Here is a 23,154-nt window from a genome sequence, read left to right on the forward strand (position 1 = left end):
TAAAAGTACCTGCATCATTAAAACTCAATGCTACGAGTGAGCGAGCGCCCTGTCCTAAGATGGCCGCCAAAATGCGGACGTTCCACTCAATTGGCCATCAGCGCGGACGAGCCATCTAGCCTTTATATACATATCTATGAGCGCAGCTGGCATCTTATTACAGCAGTGATGCAGTATTACTGTGATATCCTCACAGCCCTTATGTGCGTAGCTCGTCTTCCACGTTTCAGCTATGGTCAGAAGAACTGTATGTTGTGTCCAGTGCAGTGTACACAGAAGACTCAGAGAGACTCGCATTTCACAGAGGACGCAAGTTCTGATACTTGTACAGACAACACATAGGCTAAATAAACAGATAATGTTCATTTAAAAGTAAGTGACTGGTCGGTGTATCCGCTCGTTAAACTGACGCCTCACCGGACCAGATGTGTGAAAATACGCACATATATAACAGCGGACCAGTCACTTTTTATTGTTTGTTCCTCCTTTGAAATGTAAACAATGTACGCGAATCCCATCCACGCGTCAGCTACTACACTGCCCAGCTCCATGCACAGAGACACAGACGCACATTTCACCGGGACAGCGCCACCCGGCACTCGTGGGCCAGTACAAGCGACACAGTAGCCTATCTGTACAGATGTGAAGCTAAGATTCATCCAAACATTCTCTAAGTTTGTCTAAATGGGCCTAAAAGTCACTAGATGTTGCAATAAAGTCGCTATTTTAGCAACACAGTCGCTGAGTTGGAAACGCTGCTTCAGCCAATCCCCTTTCTTTAAGCAAGTAAACGCCACCCATTGATTAACATTGAATTTGCATACAAGTTGAAAATGAAAATGAAAACGAAAAAGAAAATGAAAACAAATAATTTAAACAGAACATAAAATTAAAACTGAACTTTACATTTTAATTTTGTCCCTTTTATTGCTTGGGCATGAATAAAAAGCCTTTAAAAAAATGTATTTACAGATTCCTTTTCAAGCTTGCCTTTTTATTTTAGTATTGTCAGTCTTGACTCAAGATTATATTGAAAATGAAATGTCAAATCATCAATTTAATTTTATTTTTTAATTTGGCCGGAATGATGCTTCATCACGTTAAAAATGAAAATGAAATAATGTTTAAATTTTTATTTTAGCATTTAATTTTCAAATTTGGGACATATTTTGCAATTTTATTTTTATTTTATAATTTAATTAATTATTTTATAATTTAATTAATTAATTTAAAAAAGACCAAAAAAACATTCCATATAAATATAGTTATTTTATGGTCAATGTATCAGCCAATGAGAAGAGAGTTTTATGTTGTGTTCGACCAATGATGTGTCTGAATGGTGTTTGGCGCACTGCTTACTTCCGGGTTTCTCTCACGCACGTGAGAGATCGCTGGTTAGTCTGCACGTGACGTGAGTCAGATAGAGAGCAGGGGCATGTTCAATCTCACACCGGTGCGCAACGTTTTGCTACGATTTCCGGGTTGAACGACATGTTTCCTGGAAACGGTGTGCAACGGAATGCAACAGGTTTTAGAAGCGTTTTCTCTTGTTTGGTGGGTGTGTCAGAAATGTCGGTCCAATCAGCGGCAAGATGTATAAAACCACGCGATAGTAAAGAGACAGCTCGCTCAATGGGTTCAAGTTGGAATGTTGTCTTTCATTCTGGACAGCAAGGTCAGTGACTGAAACATTGAGGGTATTTTACAGTAATAAACACACATTTATAACGATTTCATCAGGCTTTAGAGACATTTAAAAAAGAACACAAAGAATGGCCTCTCAGCTACCGTAGTTGCAACTCTTGCGTCATCACAACAGGGTGTTCAATGCATCACCGTTTCAGTTTAATAAACGTTGTGCAACGTTTTGTCGGGGCTGAACGCAGCCCAGATGTACATAGAGAACTCTGGAGAAATCGGGGGTATAAATTGCTTTAATACTGAGTTTTACTCAATACTGGGAGAAATAGAGATAAAATCTCTTCAGAGAAACTGTTGAAACAATTTGAAACGGACTTTATCATTGGTTTTGGTGAGTTAAAGTTTGTAAATTCATTACATTTAATGTGTTTAAATGTATATAAGTTAAATATGCATTGTGAAATTAGTTTATTTAATTTTCTTTATGGTTTAAGAGTGAAATGTGAAGCTTGTATGCTTTATATGTGATGCAATGTAATGTTATTTTGATAAAGTTGACCTCTATGTAAACATTAATGCATTTTATGAAGACTTTGGAAACTAATGATGCTTTTGTGTCCTTGTGTATTCAAGGTCAGTTTTTTTTTGTTGTGTTTGTTTGTTTTGAAGTTTATATGATTGTTGCCTACGGACGTCTCCATCCTGCGCTGTGAATGCTGCGTGTGGGATGCTGTTTTGCACACGAGGCTAAGTTGCTACGGTAACGATCGAACTTTCTGGAATCGTTTTCAATTCTTCCGATAGTGGGCGGAGTTGGGACTGGCGAGCCACGAGGAGTTTTCATCGAGTCTGGGGCCCTGTCCCAAATGGCACACTCCGGACTTGTGGTCCTCCTCAGAGTCCACACTTTGATGACATCACGTAGTCCAGACTTTAGGGACCCTTGATGCGAGTCCACGTGGGTGCACCGGAGTTATATTTTGGGACAGACTCGAGCATCACACCGGAAATAGGTAGAGAAGTTGCCCGTCAGTGTGAACTCTTTCCTTCCGTCGCCTGATTGGTTTGATTGCCCTTTCGCAAGGACTTCTGGGTTGGCAAAGTGCGCGAAGCCTGCTGCAGTGCGGGCTTCGCTGAAGACCGCATCAAGGGGGCAAAGGAGGCGCTGATGAGCACACTTCAAAGCGTAAAAATGACAGATGGGACACCCTACGGACTCGTAGACTAAGCGAGAACGCGCAATTTAAGGCCACAAGACCGAAAGTCCACATGAAGTGCGCCATTTGGGACAGGGCCTAAAATGCGTGAGATTTAACCCTTTTATTGCCAAACGGACAGTAGGCAAGTGAAACACACACAGTTACATTTTTCCCTATTTTTCTTGTGGAGTAAATTCATCTAAAAGGAAAGACTGAGATACAAAACAATCCATTTATGTGAAAAGGATCATAAAGACTGATAAAAAGATGATCTAAAGATTTACTGTTTTGTTAAAGACTGATTAACTGTTCTGGTAAAGACTGATTTACTGATTTGATTGAGCTTTCATATAATGTGATTTACATTTTGAATGTGCATGGGAGTTTACAGTGAATTTATTGTTTTGTTTTGGGTTATATGTTCCATTTCAAGTCTAAGGTTTTGAAATACAACTGGAAAGGGAATTAATCATTATAAGCACATTGATAAGTGTTAATGTGAATTGATTTAATTGTGCATTAAGCACATTATTTCATTTTTTTTCCTTTATTACTGTGATTTGGGTTATTTAATTTCACAGAGTAAATTAAGGTAAACAGAAAAGTAATTTAAGAAAGGGAAACATAAAAGTAAGAAGAAAATAGTGTATATGGTGATACATTTGTAACACTGAAAAGAGAAAACACTTACCTTAAGTTGTCCTTTAAGATCCTGGAACTGAGGTGATCTGAAAAAGAGAGGAGGAATTTTGTTATTCTTTTCTTTGAACAATATTGCAACAAACCAATTATTCTGTTTATTTTTGTTGTTTGTTATTTTTATATTTTTTGTGTAATGGAATTTGGATACAATACTAAAATCTGAGAATATAATACATTTATCTATCTTCAGTTGAACTTAAGTGTGTGAGTGATTCATTGTTGTTGGAAGCTCCTGGGCTCAGTAGTCGAATCTGATCTTCTGAAAGAGCTGGTCCATAGCTCAGACCTGTTGTGTCTGTAGGAACTAGAAGAAGGGTTACAGTTGGGTAGAAAGTCTTTTTTATTTTCACACAGCAACGATAATACAGAAAGCGATTACAGGGTGTCTAAATACCATAAAAAGTGTATACATGAAACAATTTTTTTATCAATCATATATTCAGCAGCTGTTGCGACAACTTCATACACAGTAAACTGTGGATTCTTTAAAAACATAGCAATGCATAAATCAATTACATATGTAGACATTGTGATTACATCGCCTATGTAAAAATCATCATTACTTTTTTACATCAAATCTAGAGTTTTTATAATAAAAATACAAGGTTGATCTTCGGCATTAACACACATCTGCACCATGGTATCCCATGACGTAGCAATATCTCGCACATCAGACATTTGTTGTTTGAGGCTGGTCACACGTTTGACGGTGCTTTCACAAGCATCAGGTTTGAAATCAAAGTCAGTTTCAAGAGATATCACGCTACATAAGAGTTTAACCAGTTCATGTTTATAATGGTTTTTAAACATATTTTTAATCAGTCCGGTAAAACACAGGTTCCCCATCTGAAAATCGATGTCAATTCAAACTCATCAGATTTTACTCCAGGAGTCCACACAATCGTAGACAAGTTTTTCACAACTCTCGTCGACTAGCTCATCTGTAATTTCTTTCAGCTTAGCCATAACGTAAGGTTCAGACCTTTATTCACACAGAATAGCCTCCACAGCACCTTGGGTCCTCAGGGGATGAGGTTTCAGACCGATCTGGTTCAGAGCTTGTACGATGATGTGTTTAAACTCCGGTTTAAACAAGGTATTGGTGAAATCTTCATAATTAAAGTCAAAGTAATAGGGCGTGGGTTCATAAAGACATCCGTGTTGTATTTGACTAGGGTAGTTGATTTTGCAGCCATAGCATTCACGCTTCATCTTTGAGCCGACGGTGCTTGCCAGAAAGGACGCAACAATGGCCTTTATTAGCTTAAAGCCAGCGACGCCGATACAGCCTTCCACGCCGTCCTCTGATGCCCCGTGCCAACTGTTAATAGGCGGTGTGTCTTCAGCACTTGGCGGGGGAGCCTCCATGGTATCGGGTGTATCTTTGACGGTGTGGCAGGGTGTTTCAGAGTCTTGAGACATTATGGATCAGTGTGTTTGGGGGTCTGTGCTGGCTCATTTAATGCTTGTAGTAAGTGGGCCGAGTCGGCATCTTGCCGGTCTCAGCCATGCTTCCACGTGGGTCAAACAATTTAACCCTTACGGAGTTGTATTGGTCTCGCATCTTGCACCATCTAAACATTTTGTCAATGTGAGCAAAAACATCTCCAAGCACACGAACGTCGCGCCATTGGAATATGAATTCCAGATCGTAGTGATTGTTGTGCTCATCCTCTGGTATAGGCCATGTATGCTCAGAAATCTTTGATACGTCTCCACATGTGAAAATGTAGACACACTTATCAAGTTTCTTTTTACTCTGGTTGGCGACAACACGATAGCGCATCCCCCGTGTCACGCCGTTCCACTCTCAAACGTACACCGGTACATCACAAAATTCTTGCATATCTCTCCAGATACGCTTTTAGAACAAGGACCAGTCTTTAGCAGGGAGAACAAGGCATGGATCGCCGTATGCATGTTTCTCACCAGATTCCACACTGTAAAGCTTTACAGTGCGCAATTTCTTGTCAAACTTGTAGTACCCCAAACGTTTGTCAGCCATTAGAAATTCATATTTAACCATGTCTTCCGAATCGTGTAAAAATTCTGTCGTACGCACACGATGTCCCACACCCCTCCTGGGCGCAAAAGTCACATCCTCATCCATTTCCATACCAGAAGCCGGAAGGGTATTAAACGCACCAGCCATTGTTTAACGGTTAAGACAGAGCCAAAGTCTTTTCATTCACTGAAAACCTAAAACCTGTTTTAAACAAGCCTATCTTATAACAGCCATTTATACAACACACACCCGCTGTGAGACACGCTGGGGTGAGAAGCGCACGGGCGAGAAAGGAGGGGGGGGAGCACACACAAGCCGGTCGTGAAACATGACAGAAACTGGACAGTCTAAAACAATACAACTTTTTTGACAGCAATAAACATGACAGCACACGCTTGACAAAAAACACACACACCGGAAAAAACAACTCGTTGATTGACACGTCGTAAAACGATCACAGTCTGGTCAGCCACTGTCTAAAACGCCCATAAAATGTACGATTGTCAAAACTAGACAGCATGTACAACTTTTGATAGTCCCGCCCCCTGTCAAAGAGGGTAATAAATCATATTTTGACATATGCACCCGGATATCTACTACTCACTTGACTCTGCTCATGCCTTTTTTTCTACAACAGTGCTTTATGGGGGCTTTTTGCAAACAGCTTAGCTTCAATTAGATGTCTTCTAAATGTCACAGTACTTACAGATCATTTTAGATCATCTTTGATCTTTCTAGAGGTGATGAAAGGCTGAATCTTTGCATTTCTGTCGGGAACTTTTAAACCGACCGCCCACAAGGCGTTGAACTTTTAACCGGAACAGTCACATTGCGTTGACATGTTTATCACCGGGGTTATCTCTGGGGCCCAATAAATCAAGTCCTCCTACGATAAAACAATAAAAACAGTGTTTACACAGGTGGTCATCGTTAAAACCGCATTCCATGCCCCCATCATAAATTATATAAGGCGGGGCCCCAATATGTATAATAAAAGCTGGGAAAATCACAGTTACGGCAATCACATGGAACATGGATAACACATGCAGCTAGCACTATACACCGGTGAGTGCCGAAAAAAAAACTTTACATTTTAACATCCTCCATTTTGGAATGCATGGCATCGTTATAATCTGCCTCTTTACAAATTATTTTGATCAGGGTGAATAGTTTCATTAAACACAATTTTTAGGTGAAATGATCAAAGAAATTAAGTGTTCTTTCTTTTCTTTTAAAAGTCGTCTTTGCTTCTAAGGCTATATTCATGGTAAAATTAAACTGTAATTAAATAAAGTAAGACTAGAAAAGATGATTAAAATTAAAATCCTCTAAAAATCTTAGCACTATGTCTGATTAAAAAACATTTAAACAGTACCAACAGAATAAAAAAGGTTTCTCACAGCAGCAGATGAAATTCAATCCAGAAGAATAATGAACAATGAATTCTGTCAAGATAAACATTTTGGATGATTTTCTTCGGAGAGTAAAAAACAATGTGTAATTTTTAAAAGTTCTATTCTTCAATTTGTATAAATGACCTGATTCCCAAAACAGAAATGATGTTTTTTCAAATAAAGTGTTCAATACGCTCTGTGATAATACTCCCACTTACACAGATTGTTGTCTTTGAAGCAGCAGAGATGCGTTCGCTCCTGTGCGTAAATCGTTGTTGCAGTGTCGGGTGTCTGGCCTGGTTTATTTGAACAAAGATGAAATGTTTTTACTCAGTTTATCTCCAATGGCATTGGCCATATGACACTCATTCATAATGAGCTATTTAAAAGCCTACATTGCAGCACGTCTCACATGTCATTTTAATGTTTTAACTCTTAAATCAATGCTGTCCTAACGGTGGGTTTTTACGGTCATCTGATGACCCTATAATCATTATCCACGGTCTCCGTGGATCACAAGTTACAGCATTCATAACTAGTTAATTAAAAGCCTGCATTGCAGCGCGTCTCACATGCCGTTTTAATGTCTTAACTCTTAAATCAACCATTAACTGAAGACACTCAATCCTACAGTCGTTAGTGAACCACAAGTGGACCACAAGTGTCATCAGTTACAACATTCCTTACCTACCGTTATGCCTGTGACAGTAGATGGCGCGATGCTGCCATTTACCGACCATCTAATCACCTAAAAAATGTATCAAGCTTCAGCCCTTCTGACACGTCTATGACGCCTCCCTCCCATCCTTCGATATAAAACAGTCAACCACCCGCGTTCATGCCTCCAATTCAATGACAACAACACTTTGAACGAAATCACTGCACTGAAATATGGCACGCTGTGACTGTAGGCGAAGCGATTTTATTAATTCTGTTGGGGCAATTACACATTTTATTTAACTTTGGCGAGCTTTTATTATGATATATTTCAGATGCGGTTGTGACGTATAGTCTAATCTTGGGATATATTTGTGAACAAACTTTACTACAGGTTCCTCTTATATTGCTTATTATTTAAAATATTGCTAAAATTATCACCAAACTGTCGATTTTCTGGTGTGTGTTTTTACTGATTATGTGGATATAAAATTAAGTTTCTAAAAAGTCTCGGCTCTTAACGCTAAGCTAAGTTAAGCCGGATGTGCGGCCTGCAACTTTTATTATGATATATTTAGGCAGCGGTCCACTCTTGGGATATATTTGTGAAAACTACGGTTTTCACGCATATTGCTTATTATTTAAAATATTGCTAAAATTATCACCATCCTGTCGATTCTCTGATTTGTGTTTTTCTGCTTTTGTGAAAATAAAATTAAGTTTCTAAAAACTTTTGTCTCTAACTTAACGCTAGGGCACGTTAAGCCGGATGTGAGACCTGCAAGCTTTTATTATGATATATTTAGGCCGCGGTCCACTCTTGGGATATATTTGTGAAAACTACGGTTCTCACGCATATTTCTTATTATTTAAAATTTTGCTAAAATGATCATCAAACCGTCGATTTTCTGATTTTTGTTTTTACTGCTTACAATATTATAAAATTGAATTCCTTAAGTTTTGTACGTCGCACACAATGACGTAGCATGAGGCTGATGACGGTGAAATCAATGGACTCTGACTATTGGCACAGTTTTAGATAAACTAGCTGTAAAACTTGTTAACACTGTTCTAATTTTATCGGAAATAGTTGTGATCATTCACCAATGCGTCCGATGTGTTTTTGCGCTAACAGAGGTTTATCACAATGTTTATTAGCTATCGATTGTCTTAAAGACCCGGATTTGAAACCGAATGTGAAACCGGAAGACGTTGCCATGATTATATATCTATATTAGGGATGTCACGGTACCAAAAATCTAGTAGTCGGTACCAATACCACAAAAAGTACACGGTACTCGGTACCTAAGTCGGTACCACAGTGTGTAAAAAAAGAACACTTATACTTAAATATTTTTTTTATTAAAACATTTCAACATTGTAGAAAATGTTTAAGAGCTTCTGTTTAGGTTGTCTGTGTTAATGTTTGTTGACTTTTCTCCTGACTCTCTTGGTGTACATCCTCCTCTGGCTGATACTGTTAAAAAGAGAGAGAATAAGAAATACATTTTATTTATTTAACATACTGTCTGACAATGACTAATAAATCAGCTAAAGCTACAGGTGCTAAGGTGCACTTATAACACATGCACGGGCACATACACATACTCTGAATGCAATCATTAGTTTTAATATCACTCACATTGTTGCAGGATGAAAATAGTTATTAAAAACCCTTAACATTTTAATACTTCATCCAGTGACATTAGGTTACATTTTGCTAACAGGATGACTAAATGGTTATGCATGGTCGCCCATTTATAGATTTTAGTTTATGTTAGAAACACAGCGTCATTAACAAATAACTGACTTACACAAAACATTAACATCTAGCATAAAGTTAGCTGGTTACACGGTATTAATGCCAGCTGCCTCAAACAAACATTATATAGGGTCTGGGTTTCAGTATAAAATTTAAGTTTTACGGTTTGTATATAATGTTAATGTGAATTAAAACTTACCTTGAATTCTTTAAAGAGATCGGGGTGTCTGTCTTTCAAGAGCTTTGCCAAATTCTATGTTTGATAGCGACAAACTACTTTAGAGAGATTCCCATGTGCTTGTAAGAGGCGTTCTTCCTCTTCTTTAACTCTTGTGGAGCGTCAAATACACAGGCGCGTATATGCTGCCCCCATCAGTCCCGGAAGAGTATTGCAGCCTCGGTACCTCCGGTACCAGAGAAAGCAGGTACCGTCATGTTTAAAAAAATGTTGGTATCGTCTTGGTACCGAAGTATCGCTTCTCGTGACATCCCTTATCTATATCTATCTATCTATCTATCTATCTATCTATCTATCTATCTATCTATCTATCTATCTACCTATCTATCTATCTATCTATCTATCTATCTATCTATCTATCTATCTATCTATCTATCTGTGATCTCCCCAACGAGCTATATAATTAATTTTTAATGTCTCAACGGTAACAGGTCTGTTTCTTAGGTTCCTGTGATGGCTCGCTTATCGACTTTGAAAGTCTACTAAGTCTCTAATTGTCTTATTGTCTTAATATCTTTTTGCAGAAAATAAAATTTAATTATTTGTTATAGGTAATTCTGCTTGGAAAAAAATATATCATTTAAATCTCTTTAAAAATTTCAGAGACTGCTATTTTTAATAGTGAAATACTAATTGATTTATTTAAAATAGTGACTATACCTCTACAAAACGACTACAGCAGCGGCTACGGTAAATGTTCTTTTTTCTAGCTGTAACTATTTAAAATAAAGCCTCATCATTTTTAATGGAGATAAATGGATGATATCAGGCTTTGTCGATTCGACCACGAGTGAATTTTCACGTAAACCGAGCGGTGATCAGGTGGTGATAGATCTGACTGTCGAACACGAGTGGGGGGATGTGATAGATCTTTCAGATCCCTTGCACGAGGAGGGGTTCGGCGTTGATGCAGCAGAGGTCGTACCGCTATACGGTGAGCCATCTTTTGACTCATTGAATATAAACTGTAGTCGCAGCTTGCTTATTTCTGTTATGTTTACTCACGCAGAAAACTGTCTTGAGTGTAGTGATTGCGAGCCTGGCTGTAGCACCTCACACCAGAACGGATGGGGTTGTTCATCTTGGGCTAGTGATCATAGCGCATGCGCTGGTGATGAGGCGGACTGGTTCGAGTCACAAATGAATGTCTGGGATCAAGCTTCCTGGGGTAATGACAACGGATTACCATCGAGCGGTCAGCAGACATCGAACAGTATCCATGCATCCGTTGATGAAAATAATGACGAAAGCTTGTCAGAACAAATTGAAAATCCTCAACTGTTACCTGAATTTGGTAACCGATTACTGGTTCAAATTGAATAGTTTAAAAACCATTTTGACAGTCGTGACCGCGAACTTCATAGCAGATTAGACAGTTTCGACCGCAAACTACACGAGTTAGACGATCGTGTACGCCAGATTTATGTTCAGCTTGATGCTCATGACGGTGCTATTCACATGGGCCTAGATAGACATGGTTCAGCCATAGAGGAAATAGCTCATGATTTACGACGCCAAATTCAAACTGCCGAGAATTCAATCGGTCGTTTGCACGACTTAACATTCGAGCAGATGAGAGAAAGACGACAAATGTTCGAAGCCGTTTATGCTATGGTTTTCCCTATATTTTATCCATAGTGCAATTTTTATAAGATTTATACACCATTATTACTCTTTTTCTATATCCAATGCTATTTTACATATGTGACCCGATCTGGCGAAATGAGTCGGAAGTCGCAACGTTCTATTTTAAGATATGAGCCGATAATGTGGAAAAACAATGAAATTATCAAAAAAAATATTTTTAGCTAATTTCAAAGAACAGACATTAAAACATAATCTCCCAAAGTTTCGTAGTCCAAATAATTGAGTAAAGGTGTTTAAATGACTATTAAAGTTGAAACAGTTTTACTTAATCCGCTGGAAATTGCTTTTCTCAAATACTCTCGTCACCTCCGAGCATTCCGGGGATCCCCTGAAACGTCACTATCTCTCCAAATATGGTGTTACACGTTGTTTTAGAGCCAATCAGAAATCTTCATAAACGCTGATCGTTTGTCAATGGGAAACCCCGGGGCACCTGATTGGTCCAGCCATCCTCTTGTCAGTCTCGCAGCACACTACTCTCCTATTTAACTCCTTTTTGAATTGTTTACACTGTTATTGTTAACTAGCCTACACAAAGATATGATTGCATAGGCAAGCATTATTTGTTTTCTTTTTGCTTGTCTCTCTGTCTCTCTCATTTTCTCTCACACACGCGCGCCCCCGCGCACACACACACGCGAACACACACACGCGAACACACACACACACGCGAACACACACACACACACACACACACACACACACACACACACACACACACACACACACACACACACACACACACACATTCTGGTTTCCATGTTCTATTCCCTTCCCCTAACTCAAACCCCAAACATCACAGAAACCTTTCTGTTACACATTTTCAATAAACATCATTCTGTTTGATTTATAAGCTTGTTTCTTGGTTTACTGAAATAGCATTTATATTAATGTCTTTGGTCAAATTAAGCTGTAAAATAAATTGTTTATCCCTTTAAAAATGCAATGGATTTTGAAAGATATCTACAAAAAAGGGGCAAAAAACTTTAAAGGCGTTTTTCTCAGGTTTTCAGTTGGAAAAAGAAGACAGACAACCTTAATTCAAATGTCTATATCTTTAAAACCATTCAAGGTATGACTTTGACTAGGATATCATTTGAAAGCTTATTATCTCCTCTTTCCACTGATACCAAAATCTCAATTTTGAAATTTGGGTCACTGTGACTCATTTTGCTGGATCAGGTCACATATGTTTAGCTATTTTTATCTACCTCATGTTTAAGATATTAGAATTTATCTATCTCATGTTTTAGCATTTATTTTGTTTTCATCTAGCATATATCTACCTCAGGTATTACCACTTATTTTGTTTTCATCTACCTCATGTTTTATCTTTAATTTTGTTTTCATCTATCTCATGTTTTATCTTTAATTTTGTTTTAATCTAGCATATATCTACCACGTGTTTAAGATTTTATCGTTTATCTGCTTTTTGTAATATCTGAAAATTAATGTACAATGGATGATGAAAATTGTTCAGACGTTGCGCATAGCGGTCATTCTCTTTCGGATCAGTCACAGAGTGCAGTGCCCGAAGAGTCCAGTAGGTCACAACAACAAATGTTAAACGCTTATCCAAATTCTGAGCCGTCACAGCAATTCATCCATTTTGATTCGGACCCTCAACTATGAGAACTGCTAAATACGCTTTACCAAGATGGCGGTGCACTACCAAACACCTCAGGTCCATCTACTACCTCAGATCCCCCTACAGACGCTATCAAGATCGCACAGACGCTCCCCTTCCAATACACCTTCACTGAGCAGAGTCGAGATTGAAGTGCTGATACGAGATGGTGGAACTGTAAATGACTTTCATGTTTCTCCGAGACCTCGTTTCAATAGCGTGGAATTGCAAAGATCCATGAATCTGAGAGAGATTAGAGCCACAGATTTAGCTTCGTATCACATGCGCCTGCACGACACCATGATTGAAATTGTAGCATTTGTTAGACAGATCGGCGGCGACGGTAGTGTGAACAATTTGACCCTAAGGGGTCCCAGTCTCAAATCTGATGTATCTGCAATTTTATCCCTGGAAAATAATTACGATGTCGTGTTATTTACAGATCAAATTGAAAAAAATGTACAAAGCGAAGAGCGGCTATTGTGTGATGATGTGGTCGAGATAGGCCCTTCCGTGGCAATGAACAGGCAGGGAGGTGTTCGACGCAAACTTACAGATTTGGCTCTGGACCAGGTGATCAAAAGAAAAAAGACGAGTTTGTTTTGTCTAATGAATATCTCTAATAATCTGTGCTTCTCTATCTGTCTCACACATTTTCTCGATCCGCATTCCCTGAGAGCAAACTGGAAAGATGCGCCGCGGTCATTCAGAATGACGCAGGGTTCTCTAATCAAGACAAGATCAGCCTTTGCGACATAACGAAGTTTGAAAGACTGTTTGACATCAAAATAGTTGTTTTTTACAGAACGTCCGATGGACCGGTAGAAACATTCGCAAATCAGAGCGAGCCACATCCAAAAACGTTGCACCTCTATTTACACGACAAACACTTTTACACGATTCTTAATCTGAAGGCGTTCATCGGTTCCGACTACGTATGTGAGTTCTGTTATAAAGGCTACAGCAACCTTAAGCACCATCACTGTAGCCGCATCTGCAACGTGTGTTTCGACCCCAATTGCCACAAACACCGTGCAAGAACAGTGCATTGCGCCGATTGTTTGCGATTTTTGCAAATCGGATTACGGTTACAAAGCGCACAAGAAGATACCCCCGGGCAGAGACCGTGTGCCGTGCGATATGACAAAATACTGTAAATTGTGCAACAGACGATACGATGTCCAGGGTGCTGTAGATAAGCACGAAAGCAAGCCTTTCCAATGTGTCCATTGCGGCGAAGATCTTGGGACCGAGGGGATGCATCAGTGCTTTATTCGGCCTATAAATCCTAAGGATACTAGCGAGAAATACATCTTCTACGATTTTGAAACCCGTTACGAAAACGGAAAACACGTCGCCAACTTTGTATGCGCGATCACTTTTCAAGGTGAGAAATTTGTAGCGGAAGGACCCTACTGCGTATCGTGCCTAATCAACCATTTCAGGCAACGTCGATACAAAGGCTACACTTTCATAGCCCACTACGCATCCAAATTCGATTCTTTTCTCATTTTGGAATATTTTTGCAAAGCGGGGCTTACGTTGGACATCATCATGCAAGGGTGTAAATTAATCTACATGTATGATGATGTGTATGCCCAGAGATATATCGACAGCTACTCTTTCATTTCCATGGCCTTGTCTAAGATGCCTGCAGTGCTAAACTTGACTACGACGGAAAAAGGGTACTTTCCCCATCATTTCAACAGGGTGGAAAACGAATGCTATGTAGGCCCCTACCCTGATAAAAAGTTCTACGGCTACGATAACATGACGATAAAAACCAGGCTAAGTTTGACGAGTCGTACGCCACCGTTTCGGGGAAATTTTTTGACTAAGAGAGCTGAAAGAGTACGATGTGAACGACGTGGTCTTATTACGCGAAGCTTGCATGAAATACCGCAACGCATTCATCGCGTGCACCGAGCTCGACGCCTTCAACTATACAACGCTGGCTAGTTGTTGTATGGGCGTGTTTAAAACGCATTTTCTCGACAGTAAGATGCTGGCTCTTACGCACAACAACGCGTACGTTCAGAAGAGTAAGACGTACTCGAATGCTTCAATCGAATGGCTGAAGTATGTTAAAAAGACTCGAAACTTGGACATTCACCATGCCCTGAACCACGGTGAAGTGTCTATCGGTAAATATTACCTGGACGGGTTTGTGGAAATCCAAGGTACGAGATACGGGTACGAATTTGCCGGTTGTACATTTCATGGCCATTGGTGTCGATATCCAGAGCATTACACGCATCCCATGTCGGGCATGCCCTACGGGGTTCTCAGGAGACAGTTTAACGAAAAGGTCGATATTCTGCAGAACGCATACGGGTTAGAAATCGAGGTAATTTGGGAGTGCGAATGGACCAAAATGAAACGAGACGATCCCTCGGTAAAATTATTTATGAGTACCTACTCTGCTCCAGAGAGACTGAAGCCCAGGGACGCTCTCTTTGGTGGTCGAAAGAACGCCTACAAACTCTATCACAAAACGGCAGAAGGAGAAAGAATAAGATATGTCGATTTCACCAGCTTGTATCCCTTCTGTCAGTCTACGAAAACCTACCCCATCGGTCACCCCAAAATCATTTTCAATTTTCAATGATTTCAAGCCGATCGAAAACTATTACGGACTTATCAAGGCCGTCGTGTACCCTCCCCGTAAATTACTGCACATCGTACTCCCGTGTAGATGCAATGGAATATTATTTTTTCCACTGTGTCTTACATGTGCTCATGCTGAAAATCAGACGTCGTGCTGCAGTCACACGGATGAAGAAAGGGAGCTCTCAAGTTGCTGGGTCAGTATTGAGCTTTTGAAGGCCGTCAAGAAGGGGTACGTGATTGCTAGGATTGATGAAGTTTGGCATTTTCCCAGGCGTTCTGATATGTTGTTTTGTGAGTAACGAGTTTTGTGGAAATTAATTTTGTTCCATTTTATATTTCTTTAATTAATCATTTTATTCTACAAACACTGTGTGTTTCATATATGCACTGAGCTATTATGTAAAAATGAGGTGTTTGTATTGGAGAGTGGAAAGTTACCAGCTTTTGTGTGTGTGTAAAAAGCTGCAAGGAGGATTAGCTAGGAATATACGCCTGGCAATGATCAAGATAAGAGCGAGGCCTGAGGGGGAAAAGTAAACAGGCAACCATGTTATTAACCAATGCTTTAATATTCACATGATAAAATATGCAATGTATTTCTTACTTAATTAGTATTAATCATTGAATAATTGATGTAATAAATATAAGATGTTGTCTTTGATAAATTTGTATTAACCAATGAAATGAAGGTTGCATACAGAATAACTTAATGGGGGCATGGCAGCTCAACCTTGAAGAACAGAATCTCCTGTGCTTGTTCTTTGTGTGTGTGTGTGTGTGTGTGTGTGTGTGTGTGTGTGTGTGTGTGTGTGTGTGTGTGTGTGTGTGTGTGTTTTCTTCCCTAACAGATGGTTTTTAATAATGATTAAAGTGTTTGCTTAGAAGTAGTATTGCAGTAAAAGATTTAATATGTGTTTATCTATCTAAAGAAGTTAATGTGTGCCTTATTCATATAACCAATTTTACGAATAATTAAATAATGTCATGATATTGAAATGTGTTTTACATAATAATCACTTTTATCTTACAGCTTATGTTTTTTATGAATAAATGAATGTTTTATTAATGATTTGTTTTTAAGAAAGCATTATAATGTGCTATGTGAAGTCAATCATATGTGAAGTGGAGGAGTACTGGGGAGAAAGTGACGGACTGCATGGCCCACAGGGATGCGCGGAGAACAGTTTGTTTTTTCTTTGTCTGTGTGTGTCCATCTTCGCCTACAGGCTGAAACTGGGTGTGGTGATGGAGTCAGATTGACGAGGGGAACGGCCTTTGTGGGTGGAGATTCTAAGAAGAAGATCGACGTCACATATTTTATAAATATGCATGTTACTTCCTGAGCTGGTTGTTCGCCACTTGAGACGACCCAGCGCGCTGTAAAACTTTTTCATATCTGATCAATAAATATTTGAACTTAGATATTTGTATTTTGTGCCTTTCCTCTAAATTATGAACATGCAATGGACGCCTTAAAGTCCAACAGTTTTCACTGCCAAACCTTGACCAGGGAGATCTTAATAACTTTTTAAAAAGCATTCCAGAGTCTGGGTGCCATAGTGGCAAAGGCTCTATCCCCACATGTCTTTAAACGAGTACGCGGCATAGACAGCAGATTTTGGTTATTTGACCTGAGAGACCGAAGTGGGTTATGGAGATGAATTATATCAGCCAGATAAACAGGGGCCTGACCATTTAAAGCCCTATATGTCAAGGTTAGAATTTTAAATTGGATCCTGTAAGTTACAGGAAGCCAATGAAGCGAGTAGAGTATCGGGGTAATATGAGTACGCTTATTTGATCTAGTAAGTAACCTAGCCGGTGCATTTTGAATAGATTGTAGTCGATGAAGAACAGATTTATTAAGTGAGAAAAAAAGTGAATTACAGTAATCAATACGGGAAGAAATGAAAGCATGAATAAGCATCTCTAGTTCTGACTGGGAGACCACAGACCTCAATTTACTGATATTACGTAAATGAAAAAAACATGATTTTGTCAGTGATTTTATATGGGTTTCAAAAGATAAGGACTTATCAAATACAACCCCTAGGTTCCTTAAACTAGGCCGGACCGCAGATGACAAAGGTCCAATTTCCTGCATTATCAGAGGGATAGCACTGTCTGGTGCTACAATTAAAGCCTATCTGGGTTCAGCTGCAAAAAAAATTCAGCCATCCAGCTGTTTATGGCATCTATACAATCTAAGAGCCTTGAAAGCTTGGATGAATCATTTTGTCTAAAAGTAAAATGCAGCTGAATGTCATCTGCGTAAAAATGATAAGAAATGTTAAAATCTTGAATAATCTGACCCAGAGGCAACAAGTATAAAATAAACAATATTGGACCTAACACTGAGCCCTGTTGAACACCACAAAACAATGGTGCCGAAGCCGAGTGGAAATCACTGTAGCAAATGGCTCGGAGTCAGATTGAGGCCATTTGGCGTCTGGACTGTAACAGCCCTAAAATTGTGATAATTAGATAACCCTGTCTCCTCTATCACCTATCAAGGCTGTAAAGTGGGCGACAATTAAAACAAATGCCGTCGTAAAAGGAGGTTCAAAGGAATTCCATCAGAGCCGATCGAACGATGATCGCCAGAGACACAGCAGGGGGCACAGACTATATGTCTGTGATGAAACCACATTTAAAGATCACAATGAGCTGTTTAAATGTATATATATTTTATATCCCTTTACTGCATGATCGTGTATGTGTGATGTAACTGTGTGTTAACACTTTAGTTAGATTTTGTTTACTGTAGCATGGTTCATATCTTAGGTATGAAATTATTATTCAACGTGATCTTAAACCCATGTCTTGTCTAGTATCAAATTAATCCACTCTTTATTTCCTAATCATTTCTATGTATCATATTACCATAAGCCGCATCAATGTCATTTAATATCGATTTGAAGAGTTATGGAAACAAACTTTTATCATTTGGCAATTACGCAAATGTGATGTCTGAAAGAACAAAGGCTTGTTTCCCGCGCGATCGAACACTTCGCACATTGGTCATTCACCTAAAATGGGCTGGGCGCGTGAAAGGTCAAAACGGCCTATCGCCCAAGCCATCATCGCTCAGTAGCTCAATCGCTCAATCACTCAGGAGCGCTCAGTCGCTCGGTTACTCAGGTAACCCGTCAGCGCAGTTTGGAAACTCGCTGAGACTCACCCAGAGTCCCTCGGATTCATCATCTTTTCTCTGAGCCCTGTCCTACTCTTCGGGACAGTAATTTCCTGGCTTGCACTTTGCACTTCGAGTTCGGACAATTTACGCGGAACAATCCGCCATACGGAACAACCAAACGGACTTACGAACACACCTGGATTCTCTCTCTCTCTCTCTCTGCTCGCACCCGCGCGCACCAGAAACTTAGTACTACATCACAAAGAGCCAAATGCAAGTATTAACCTTGTTCTACTCGCTGATGTTTAAGCTTTACCCCTTATGAAAATTAAGGCGATCCTTAGAGCTTTTCCGATGGTTTGTGCAGATGTTAAGCAATAGTGCTATTGCCAATCTTTTACTCTCTCTCTAGCTTTTCAGTCTTTTCTTTCTCATCTATGTTTTATGTTATTGTATGTGTATGTTTAGTTAGTCGTTGTGTGTACTTCGTTTTGTTGTTAATTAACCGGTTTTGCATTTTCACAATTGAATTGTTTCTGTGTTCAATGCTCACGAAATTAAAGTCACTATTTCTGCCTTTTGATCCAGCTACAAGCTGCGAGTAGCACTGTATATCAGTGAGAAGGTTAATTTTAAAGGCCATGAAATTAACGTTTCTTAGATGTTAATATACGATTATGGATATATGTCTTCGGTGGACGAACATATTAATTAATTGTTATTATTAATTCTGCTACGCCAGGTAAAACCTGATAAACTTGTATAGTTCCCTTGGGAATCCCCGTAGTATTTCAGTCGGAGGTTTATAGTGTTTCAAATAACGTTATTCCCCTCCTCCCGCTGAATCGCTACATCACCAATGGATACATCAAAACTTCTGTGTGAAAGATATGAGGTAAACCAATCTAGGGCCACTCCTGATACACCCACCCATTCACGTAATCTCCTAATCATAATTTGGTGATCCACAGTATCAAAAGCCGAACTAAGATCAAGAAGTACCAACACTGAACATAGGCCTGCATCCGAAGCCATCTGAAGGTCATTATTAACTCTAACTAAGACGGTTTCAGTAGAGTGTCTCTTCCTAAAACCTGACTGAAATTTGTCATATAATTCAAAATTCTCTAAAACAGCTGTCAGTTGGTTAGCCACAACTTTTTCGAGAATTTTTGCCAATAATGGTAACTTTGAAATTGGCCGATAGTTTTTCAAAACTGATGGATCCAAATTAGGTTTTTTTATTATAGGTGTAATTGTGGGATGTTTAAAATATGATGGAACACAGCCTGTGGCCAGAGAGGAATGAACAATAGATACTATACTAGGGCCAAGTGCAGGGAGTACTTTTAAAAATAACGAAAGGGGTATAATATCTTGTGGACAAAAAGACATATTCATTTTTTTAGTCAAGTTTAGCAAATCAAGGAAGCTGATTGGTTTGAATGACTCAATGATAATAGGCCTAGGTGAACGAATAATGTTTAGAGAATGTGTCCACACAGAATATTTGATCTAATAGACTGCACCTTATCAATAAAAAAAGACCGCAACCTATCACAATCATTTTGAGAATCCATTGTTGTCTCAATCGCAGGAGGAGATACAATATTATGTATGGTGTCAAATAAAATCTTAGGGTTTCGCTTAGAGGAGGAGATTAAATTAGAAAAAATAAGCACCCCTACATTTCATAACTAAATTGTTAAAATCTTGCATAAGTTCCTTAAGGTACAGGCGATGTACTTCAAGCCCAGTGGATTTCCACAAACGTTCAGTCTTACGGCACCTCCTCCTTAGACAACGTACATCTTCCGTCATCCAAGGCGAGGTGTTACAGATAGGCTTGGATTTTATTATTTAAGGGGCCACTTCGTCCAACACAGATAAGCATACACCATTAAAAGATTGAATTGAGAGGTTAACATCATTGCTACAACCCTTAATCAAATTAAGATTACAATCAAACATCGAAATAAATTGCTCAACAGTTGTTTGCGTAATAATACGTGATTTTGTCAGACGATTTTTGCAAGGGGGATCAGCAATAGCAGAAAGTTTGAAAAATATACACTTATGGTCACTAATCGACATATCCTCACAACATAATTTTTCAACATCCAAACCTAGTGTAAAAACAAGGTCTAATGTATGACCACCAGTATGTGTGGGTCCATTTACATGCTGCTTTAGATTATGTGAATCCGTAATACTAAGAAAATCATTTGCGGCATGATTATCCGCAACATCAGTGTGCAGGTTAAAATCCCCAACCATTAATAACTTTTCAAACTTAATAACAGAAGACATAAAATCCGCAAACTCTGTTAAAAACTGCCCAGCAGGACCAGGAGGATGGTAAATGAGGATACAAAAGAATGGCATTATCCGACCAACTCTAGTGATTTGCAGTTCAAAAGAGGAAAATGTTTCTACGCTTACCAGCTGACAATGATAACTATTTCTCCAAACTATTGCAAGATGGAAGATTATAATCCAGATCGGTCCGAATGCCAGCAAGGGAGTATTTCCATAGGCAACGATTCTTAACCTGGAAACCTGCTCTGGTCCCTCGCCTCTTTCGTTTACCACACTTCTTGGGCAGGTACGCAGACTTTCTTCTCCAGTCGCAGTGCAGCGAGAGATCATGACTTGGTAAACACAGGCGGATACAGGGTGGTATTGGAGGTGGATCACCGATACCCATAAAACCGGACATTTCAGCTCTAATAAGCATTAGCAATTGCCGATCGTAAACCAGGGCCGCTGATACATTTGTAGACAAAAATAGTGGCATTTAAAGACATAATAAAATAAATATCTGGGACCAAGAGACATAAAATACAGAAAGAGACGCGGCCAAGCCAAACATAGGCGCCATCGTCACTTCCGTGCAAAAGTGTCTAAAGGTGGTAGATCCTTTTCCTACTTAGCCCCTAAGCTCTGGAATGATTTACCAAATAATGTTCGAGTATCAGACACAGCCGATCAATTTAAATCTAAACTTAAGACATTCTTCTTTAACAAAGCATTCACATAAAATGTCCAGTAAATGTACTTTTACCGCAGTAGTTATTTTTGTCTAGAGCAAAGCACTCACATTTTTTCCTAGGGGTTTTTTTCGTCCCAGGGAGAGTCAGCCAACTTTGGCTTAACTTAGCACTTTACTGTATAAGTTACATTATTAATATGCACGCTTGTACTGTTTAACCTTAGCCGCTATATTCTACTTCTTATATTATCTATTGATTTTCTGTGTTCTCCTCTACATCTTCTCATGTAAAGCTGCTTTGCAACAATTAACACTTGTGAAAAGCGCTATATAAATAAAATTGAATTGAATTGAATTGATTACGTGAAAACGTTTTTGCAATTGAAACAACAAGCGTCCGGTTACCCCGCGAACGTTGTCACGGACGCAGACAAAGCAAAGTACATTCTCGACCCTGAAAGATCAGTTACAACCCTGCTCAGAGATCCATCAATAAACTACTGTTGAATTCTCTTTGGGGGCGCTTTTCTATGCGCGAGAACCTCCCCAAAACGCTACTCATGAAAAAACCTGAAAATTTCACCAGAATTGTTTTCAACGGAATCACAGCGTTGAAATATTTCACGTTCGTCTCGGACGACGTGGCTCTCGTTCAGTTTCAAAAACCGAAGGCGATTTGTGCAAAACAAACGACATTAACGTGTTCGCAGGGGCATTTACAACCACTCATGCGCGACTGGAGTTGTAAGAACTCATGGATAAACTCGGCGATCGTTTGTGATACTCTGACACAGACAGCGTTATATTCGTTTCTAGGGACGGCGACTGGGATCCCCCGCTGGGGGATTATCTAGGGGAGCTGACGAACGAATAGGACGATGGTGATTTCAGAGTTCTGTTCTAGCGGACCAAAGTCTTATGGCTATCGTACCGCTAAAGGAAGGTTACTATGAAGGCTAGGGAATAACCCTAAACGCAAAAAATTCTCAAACGATCCGATTAGACACTCTGATTGATCTGGTTGACAGCTATGCGACATCGCACGATAACTTGCGCCGCCTCCTGGCACACACTGAAAACATTGTGAGAGATAAAAAGCATCTCACGCTGCACAACAAATCAGTCGTCAAAAGGTTTAGGCTGGTGTATAACAAAAGTAGACTTCTGGCCGACTTCAGCAGCCTTCCTTATGGGTTCTGAACACAGGGGGATGCGGGAGGCTTCTAATTTTGATTTCAGGCTCCAACACCCTTTCTCATCCGTCATAAATGGCCCCTCGAATTCAGGGAAGTCTTTTTTTGTTAAACTGTTGCTGGAAAATGATATGAATGTGATTTCTAAAAAGATTGATCACATTGTGTTTTTGTACGATTGTTGGCAACCTCTGTATGATGAACTGCTTAAAATGTACAACATTAAGTTTGTTGAAGGAATACAAAAGAGACTGAATGATGATAATTTATTTCCAAATGATCAGAATTCGTTACTCGTGCTAGACGACTGTATGGACGAGGCAAGCGCAAACAAGGAAGTCCAAAAGGTTT

Source organism: Paramisgurnus dabryanus, chromosome 1, assembly GCF_030506205.2.
Source record: "Paramisgurnus dabryanus chromosome 1, PD_genome_1.1, whole genome shotgun sequence".
In the NCBI taxonomy this organism is placed as follows: Eukaryota; Metazoa; Chordata; class Actinopteri; order Cypriniformes; family Cobitidae; genus Paramisgurnus; species Paramisgurnus dabryanus.